This window comes from Pleurodeles waltl, chromosome 7 (genome assembly GCF_031143425.1).
Source record: "Pleurodeles waltl isolate 20211129_DDA chromosome 7, aPleWal1.hap1.20221129, whole genome shotgun sequence".
Taxonomy (NCBI): domain Eukaryota; kingdom Metazoa; phylum Chordata; class Amphibia; order Caudata; family Salamandridae; genus Pleurodeles; species Pleurodeles waltl.
This window is the reverse complement of record NC_090446.1, coordinates 652,767,683-652,776,476: the sequence shown is the minus strand read 5'-3', so window position 1 is coordinate 652,776,476 and position 8,794 is coordinate 652,767,683.

Here is an 8,794-nt window from a genome sequence, read left to right as displayed (position 1 = left end):
GTTTGGGTTTTTTTGCAAAGGAGGAAGATGTGTTTTATCCTATGAAGGTTATTTAAAGGTTGTTTTCCTTTAAAGAATGTATGTAGGAATGTAGCGTACAAGAAGTTGGCAGCAAGGTTCCACTGGGAAGTTGAAGTGGCTAGCTGGTGGGGGAGGACTGCACAGAGCCGTCTCATTATCAATAAACCTTTCTGCCACCAAACAAGGAGTATTGGAGTATTTTTAGCATCACAACAGTTTACTTTCATGAATCGGGCCCTCGTGTCAGAAAGTCAACCTGTTCTTCATATACTCTTGTTTAATGAACTAATTTTGCCTTCTTTTACTATGTGTGTTTTCTCAAGTGAACGGCCTAGGTGCAGGCATGTATGCATCTCAGGGCCCAAGCACTTAAGGCTCATTGTCTGATGGAGCAAAGGCAGTGGTGGCTACTGCCAATCAAGGGTGGTGGGATGACGGAATGGAATCAGAGGGGAGTGACGGGGGTATAAAACATTTTTTTAAACTTACCTGCCGCTGCTGCTCCCGATCCTGCTGTCATTCGCTTCCTTTCTTCCCAGCAGTCACCACAGGCTCCCAATCCAGACACTGCTCTCATGCTAAAGCTAGCATGAGAACAGCAGCAGGATTGGCCTGAGTGGGCTGGTCTGACCCTTGCTCAGGCACAGAGAGCCAGTGCCATTTCTCCAGCCTGGCTGTGCAACAGAGCCAGGTTGGAGAAAGGTAAGTGATCATGTCTGTTTGGCCGGCCAAACAGACATGTGCACTTTACAGTGCCCACCACTCAATCCTATGGCCTGGCCCCGCCCACCCTACATTCCAAGCTGTCAGACAGACAGCAGCAAATAAAATGATAATAACATTGAGGTGAGCAGGAGGGGGGGGCGGCGACGCTCCTCCATGAAAACGGAGGAGCCGCCCCCAAGCAATGGAGGATCTGGCCTAGTATTCCGGAAGGTGATTTCTCCCTTTGAAGTGGGAGAAATTAATCTTCCACCGCCAAAGCTAGTAGAGCCGAGATTCAGAATCTTCTGAACTAACGAGGGGCATGCACAAATACACATGCAACAAAAATAACTACTTTAAAAATGATAAAACTTTTGGGGTATTAGTGAGATTTGTGAAAGAGAAGACAACATTTCCTATCTCATGGAACAAGGTGAGCCTCTGTCAGGAGCAGCATCCACCTGCTCATTCAAGATGCATGTTGTATGAGCTTTGAATTAATTGGATGGTACATATGCATAAGCATGGTTGCTCAAATAGAAAGTTCAGCCTACCTAGTTCCAGATCAGCCCGCTCTGCAGACTCTACCTCCTCACCAACAACTCTTAAGCCATGGTAATGTTGTGCTGACTCCACCCTGCGCCTACTAGCACCTGTTTTGCACTTCACAGTCTGTCTGATCATAAACATTGGTGCAAGAAACTGGGCTATTTGCAGATGCCCCCCACACTTTTTGCCCCCATTTAGACCACTGATGCTGTCATTTTTTATCTGAAAGTGCAGTGAGGCCTACTAATCAGACCTCAGTGCCAGTGCTCTTTCCCTTAAATTGTACTGTGGTTTTGTAAACCAATTTGGAAAGGACTTTAGCACCCCTGTAAGGCCCTAATAAATGGCACCAGTGCATCCAGCGCAGGGATGGTAAAGGGGTCACCAGGGCTGCCGCTTTGATTGTGCCACCCTGCTTGGCCCTAGTAAAAGCAAAGCCTGAAGAGCTGCCATGTCAGCCTGCACGAGCAGCTTGTCTGCTCAAGTTTGACTATGCCCACACCAAGTGCAGGCAGAGTCCCTCACTGCCCAAAGTACAGGTCAGTAACCCCAAAGGTAGGCTTCATATAGCCCAGGAGGCAGGGTGCACTGTGTTATGAGTGAGGACATATATGCACAAGCATATATGACCATGTGATAGCATTTAAAACGGAATGCTACCGCAAGTGAATGGCAGTTCATACGATAACATGGGCTTGCACCTGGTGAACCCCCAGAAGTCCACCTCCATGATGGCCCGACCGCTTTCCCCTGGGTTTAATGTCAAACACTGTGCTTTTTAACCCTGCCCAGGATTAGCTAGCATGTACCCTTTTGGCATCTTTAGAGGATGCACACCAAGTTGCTAGGTTTCTCTTGTCTTGGTGTGCTCCCCAGAGTCATTTGCTGCCAAGGCAAGAGTCTGCCCTCCTGCTGGTTTCGCTAAAACTTTCCAGAGGATGGAAACAAAGAGATTGGGCAGGCAGAAAGTCACACCTCCGCCCACCCAGGATGGCTAGTGCGTACAGTAATCAAGGCAGTGAGCCTCAAAGGCTTTCACCGCCCTTGATATGTAATCTTTTTTCCCTCACTCGAGAACAAGGCCCTTCCTGCCCTTCCCAGGCTGGCAGGCAGCAAAATTAGTTATTCAGTAGGCATATACCTCCAAGAGGCTAGCCACACCTTTAGGGTGGGCTAGAAGGTCTGTACAGCTGAGGATAGGATTTGCTATGTTGGCAAACCTTGGAATTAGAGGGTAGAAAGGTGACTACTCCCACAGGAAGTCATCACCTAGATGATGGACTAACCACAGGAGCCAGTAGCCCATTGGCCACTGTCACTCTCACCCTTAATGCCCCGTAACCTAAGATTTAAGGGGCTACCCTGGCACCAGAACCTCAGTTCTGACTTTCAATTCGAGAAGAGGCACAGAGAAGATGTTGTCACCGACAACAGGACTTTGGACTCTGCCGCAGCGCAAAGAGGAAACTTAAGTGCCCTGAAGAGATCATGTACTGGAACTGTGTGTTCGACGTGTGCATGTGGCAAAAGCTCATTGTCCTTAGCAAGAGGGACTGCTGTAGATGCCCGAAAATTAAGCAGACTCCCCTGACTTGAGGAACCAACCACTTGAAACCTGCAGAAGTATCGTCGTGCTGTGTCACAAGAAGTGCAACATGTCGTGTCCCTCTCGAGTGAGACCAAAGAAAATCTGTGCCCTGCACCCCAGAAGTTGTAGTGAGGCTCACACCAAGCTTTGAGCTGCTACACCACTCTTGTCGACCCCCAGCCCACGAAATATCTGTGAATTACTTTTGCCACTGCCAAGGCTTGTTGATCACCAGCCTGGTAACTGACCCATCCCCAGACGACACTAACTCAGAACAACTCCCAGCAATAGTGACCAACGTCAGCAATGATCCCACTGCTTCCCGAAGAAGGCTACTTTGACTAAGTGGCAAAGCGTCTTTGGCGTGACCCTTTAATGATTGTCAGTTGCAAAGCCACCTTTGCACCCAGAGCTGCTGGACGTGGGGATGAAGTGCCAGTTCTGGAATCACGGTCCTGGGACCCCAAAAGCCTCTACTGTCTGGGGGTAGAGTGTAACTCCAACTCCAACAGTGGTTTTGCAGAGTACTGCATCTTTGACCGCACTCGCGGTTCCTGGTCTTTTATAAGGACAGCAATGCTATCTCTGCACCCAAACTCCATCGGCAAGGTAAAAAGGTACTGTCTAGAGAAACCTGGTTTAGGGACCCCTCAGACCTTAACTCCAGGTGGGTTCCACGGAACTCACCCCACAAGTGACCAATTGCACACCATGCTTTCCTCCATTGACTTCAATGGTACTTGTGTGACAACTAAAAGTGCATCTATTTTTAAATGCTTTAAAAATCCACAACTCCAGTTGTATGTAAAGTACAAAGTTTGTTGTGGTGTCTAAATTAAGATACAAATCTGCTTTACTTTTCTAAATTGGTGTTAAATTTCTTTCAAGTTGTGTTAATTACTTATCGTCCCTGTTGATGTTGTGAAATGCTTTACACATGTTCCTCTAAGTAACCGGACTGCTCTTTGCCACTGTATTAGGACTGAGCTAAGGCTTACTAGTGTGAACCTGAAGTCCACTTCTGGGTAATGTGTTTGTATTACATGCTAAGACACCCCAGTAATACCACATAATACTGCCACCTTGCTACACGTGGGAAATATGAACATGTTCCACGAATCTTAAGAAGCTGCTAAAGTTTCCTCTTCCAGCTTGGATCCTGTTCAAGACGCAGTGATCAACAAGATTCTTCAGACAGACAAACTGGATTACCTAGCAAGGACTCTCTATTTCAGGTGGCCCCAATGTTGAGGACTAGGGGTTTTCAGCAATTTCAGCTAGGATTTCTATGCTTACAAATATTAAATGATCATGCAGTGGTGCTGGACGTTTCCTCTTTTCTGAAGGGTGTGCTATTTTTGGAATAAGATCTTGAATCCTTATTTTGCCTGGGTATCTTTTTTGATGTATGAGTGGAAAGGATTTCTGGTTTTACTCCCTTTTCGTAGTAGTGTGTAATTTTTAACCTATCAAAAGTTTTATTGTGTTTTAAGAAAATGTGTCTAGTTTTATGTGTATTTATATCCCTGTAGGATTATTTTTATAATCGAATAAAGATAAACTGAAATACATTAGAGAGTTTAAAATACAGGTGACTGTCACAACATCTACAGCACCTCCAGACCACGCTTGAATTTAAAAGACTATAAAAGAATGAATAAGCAGGCCTCCTCACTACAAGGCATAAGCCTGTGTAACGATCTGCCAATGCTTTGCAGACTGTTCTCTTTCCCACTGTTCCTCTTTATTCAGCTTCCCCACCTTCCTGCCGCCCCTGGTCAGAGCCCCTCTCCTGACCTCTTTCAAAATCTGTGAATCTCCTTTGAGGTGCCTATAAGTCCCTGCACACACCCTGAAAATAGGATGTGGTCAGAGTCTCACTATTGCTGTGTAAAGCATGCTACATTTTAGCGGTTTCCAACTGAATAAAAAGTCCTAAAGCCTTGATATATTTACTTGAAATTTGCAAGGTTTTGAGGCATAATTTGCAGTCGATTTTATCTTGATTCTCATGAAATGTTAGTATTGATGATGTGAGTTGCAAATACCTGTAGCCAGGTGCTCTGCTGGATTCAAAGATTCAACACAGTGCAAAAAAATTGCCAGATCACAAAGTAGACGCTGCAAACATTGCTTCTGCGATGAGACCAGGGCTGTGTTCCTTCTCTACATTTATGGCCATTTCCTTTGGCAGCATTTTTCTGAACTGACTTACATGCTGTTCTATACATGTAAAGAGGAGAGCGATGCCTGTGTGCACTATACTTGATCATCGATCAAGCTGTGAAAAACATCACAACCTGGATCTCCAACATCACTGACAGAGTCACCTCCAGCAAACCCCCAAACACAACAGACACTCCAGAAAAGTCAGCTGGTGGACCCCGGAACTGAGATCCTCCGAGTGCAACTGCAAACAACTAGACAGGAGATGGGACACCACCACAGAACCAGTGCTTAATTTGTGCTTGTTGTTTCCAGTGCTGTGCACCGGCACTTGTTTTTGAGGGCCAGCGCTTAGTCTTCTGCCTCAGGCATTTACTGCAAGCAAAAGACACATATCGATGGGAAAGACTGAGGAAGACAAAAACGAAAAAGCGTCACTATGGGAGAAAGCGGAAAGCTGCAAGAGTGAGCTGAAGGGGCAGGGAGTGGCTTCAAATGGATTGAAGAGGCCCGAAATGGCTTCAGGATTACGCTGCCTCAATATTCCGTGCTTGAACATTTAAATACAGCAGCCATGTGCTTCAGAGGAGGGCTTTGGGTACCGGCACGTTGCTATTTACAAATTAAGCACTGCACAGAACTGACCGACTGAACCACTTTGAAGATTTCTCTCAGCCAGTACCACAGGCTTCTGAACAACGCCAGTAGGAACGCCTTAGCAAACGAAGCCAGCTCCAACCACAGCAAAGAACTTTTTTGCATTGTCATGCAGTTCTCCAAGCCCTCAGCGACTGGAAACATCATCACCCGCTCCCAGGAACTGCAACACCCTAGCTGACCTCTTCTATGACAAAATATCCACCATCTACAAAACCTTCGACCCCAACACACTGCCGCCCCTAACACCCTCAGCCTCCTAGTCCCAACAGACACCATGTTGACAACAGAATCACCATCTGGAACCAGCTCACCATGCAGAAAACCTCAGAAATCATGCATTCAATCCTGTCAGAATCTCCTACAGATCCCTGCCCACACCACATGTTCAACCTTGGCACAGCACCATCAGCAGCAAGCTCACAGACATCTTTAGAATATCCATCACCTCAGCCACCCTCCTGGATGACTGGAAACATGCTGATATAATACCTCTCCTCAAGAAACCTTCTGCAGACACCAACAAGCTCAAAACTTCCAAACAAAAACCCTTCTCTCCTTTCCTGCCAAAGTCCTCGAAAAGGCCATCAACTCACAGAATGTGTTGAGAACAACGACCTTCAGGATGTATCTCAATCCGGATTCCGCCCCAACCACAGCATCGGCTGCTTTCGACACTGTCTCCCACCACACCTTGATCAAGTCAAATCAATTAGATCAGCAGCCAAGACGATGCCCTCAACTGTGTTGAATCCTTCCTCCCCAGAAGAACTCAGAGACTCCACCTCCTTTCCTTCACCTTGGAGCCAAAGAACATCACCTGCGGCATTCCTAAAGGATCATCCCTCAGCCCCACCCTTTTCAGCCCCTACATGACTCCTGCTGGCCACCATCATCAGAAAGCACGGACTGAACATCATCTCCTACGCGGATGACACCCAGCTCATTCTCTTGCTCTCCGAAGATCATTCCAAAACAAAGGCTCACTTCCACCTCTGCATGACCAGCGTTGCCAACTAGATCCAAGACAACTGCAACAAACTCAACACAAACAAGACAAAAGTCCTGATATTCGGGAACACCACCTCGCCATGGGACGACTCCTGGTGGCCCGCACTCCCGCAGACCAAACTTGGAACCATGGCATCATCCTGGACAGCAAACTCACCATGAAGAGTCAGATCAACACAGTCTCCACAGACTACTTCCTTACTCTACACATGCTTGATAAGATCTTCAAATGGGTCCCAGTTTCCACAAGATGAATCATAGATGAATCCTCACTCAAGCCTTCATCACCAGCTGCCTGGACTGTGGAAACTCTCTTTACGCCACAATAACATGACACCTCCTGAAGAGACTACAGACCATCCAGAACTCAGCAGTCAGACTCATCCTCGACTTTCCCAGATGGACCCATATCACCCCTCACTTCAAGAAACTCCACTGACTCCCCATACACAAGAGATGCCTATTCAAGATTCTGATGCTTGCCTCCAAGGCGCTTCATAAGCAAGGACCAGCATACATCAACCACCGCCTGAACTCCCACAGACCTTCCAGACTCCCTCACTCTGCCACTCTCTCCCTCGCTCGCATCACCCACATCTGCCACAAAAACAGTGGAGGTCGTTCCTTCTCACAACTTGCCGTGAAATCTTGGAACAGCCTCCCCATCCACTGAGGACCTCTCCCACTTTCTAGAAATTCAGAAGGGGACCAAAGACCTGGCTGTTTGACTCAGGTCCCCGAGCATCATGGACCTAAAGCCTGGATACCCTCATGGGTGATTAGCATGCCTTAGAAATCCTGCTTGATTGATTAATACAGTATCGAGTAGGGATGCAATGGATCATTACTCCGTCTACAATAGCCGGCTCCCCTCTTCTTCCATTCCTAGTTGGAACCTTTGAATTCTTGCCTTCTTTGCTCCTTCTTCAATACCACTACATGCTCCACTTGCTGAAGGTAGTCAGTGGCAGTTTGGGTGTTTTCCCCATTGTACTCCATTCTTCCTTGCTTCACTCAGAAGAGGATGATGCTGGCAGTCTATGATGTGTTGCTGCCCGCCAGCATACTGTGCTCTCTGTAATCTTTCCTTTCCAAGGACAGGGATAGGGTTGTGACCATGTGTGGTGTGATTTGGTGTGCTGCTTGCTGTGTTCATCTTTCCCCACTGAGTGGGAAGGTGACAGTCTTACTTTCCTTTCTAAAATGTCTTTCCCCCCCTGCACGCAAGTAAAGTCTGGATTAGTCTGCTGGTCTGTGCACGTTGTCCTCTTCTTCCACCCAAAATGAGCTTCTGACTCTGTGACACAGAGCTTATTGTCCTTGTCTCTTCACTAGAGCGGGCAATGAAGTTTGTGGTGCTGTGCTCCCTTGTTCTCATGGATCTGAGATTCTCTTTCTTGAGGGTCAAAGAGGTCTGTCAACATTGTGTTTGGATGTATTTTGTTTCAATTAAGTCATATTGGATAGTGGCCGGAAAGTTTGTAGCAGACTAATGGATTTAAATTGGATATTGCCGGCTGGATCCCAATACTATCCTGTGTGGAGGATTTTGTGCATGGATGTGTGTGCTGAAGGTATTTCTATTTGTTTTGTTCTTCTGGTGTGCATTGCTCAGCTTCAGGTACTTTTTAACTTTTCAGTGTGCATGTGGGTGTGGTTGTCTTAGGTTAACTTCAAGACGACTAATATGCGCAGGGCCAGCTTTAGCACCAGTTGCGCCTGGTGCTGCAGTCTTTTTTAGAATGCACCCCTTGACCTCTTCCTCCCCAAATTCCCTTACTACCACTCTCCAACAGCACCCCTCACCTCTCTATCTGACACACATTTCCTTTTAAAAAAAAAAAAAGCTCTACTCATAGTTCCTTTCACACAGTTTTGTGATCTGCATGGTACATGTCTTTGCTGAAGCCACATTGTGCACCCGATGTTGCCAGGAGTTGTGTCTCATGTGCACTTTTGTTGAATGTGTAAGTACAACTTGATCTGACTGTGCTGCAGAGGCTTGGAGCCATATCACAGATATTGAGGTGCCAGGGTTTTTGTTCAAGGAGTCAATGTTGGTGTAATGTGAATGATTTGCACATGAAGATGTGCAGG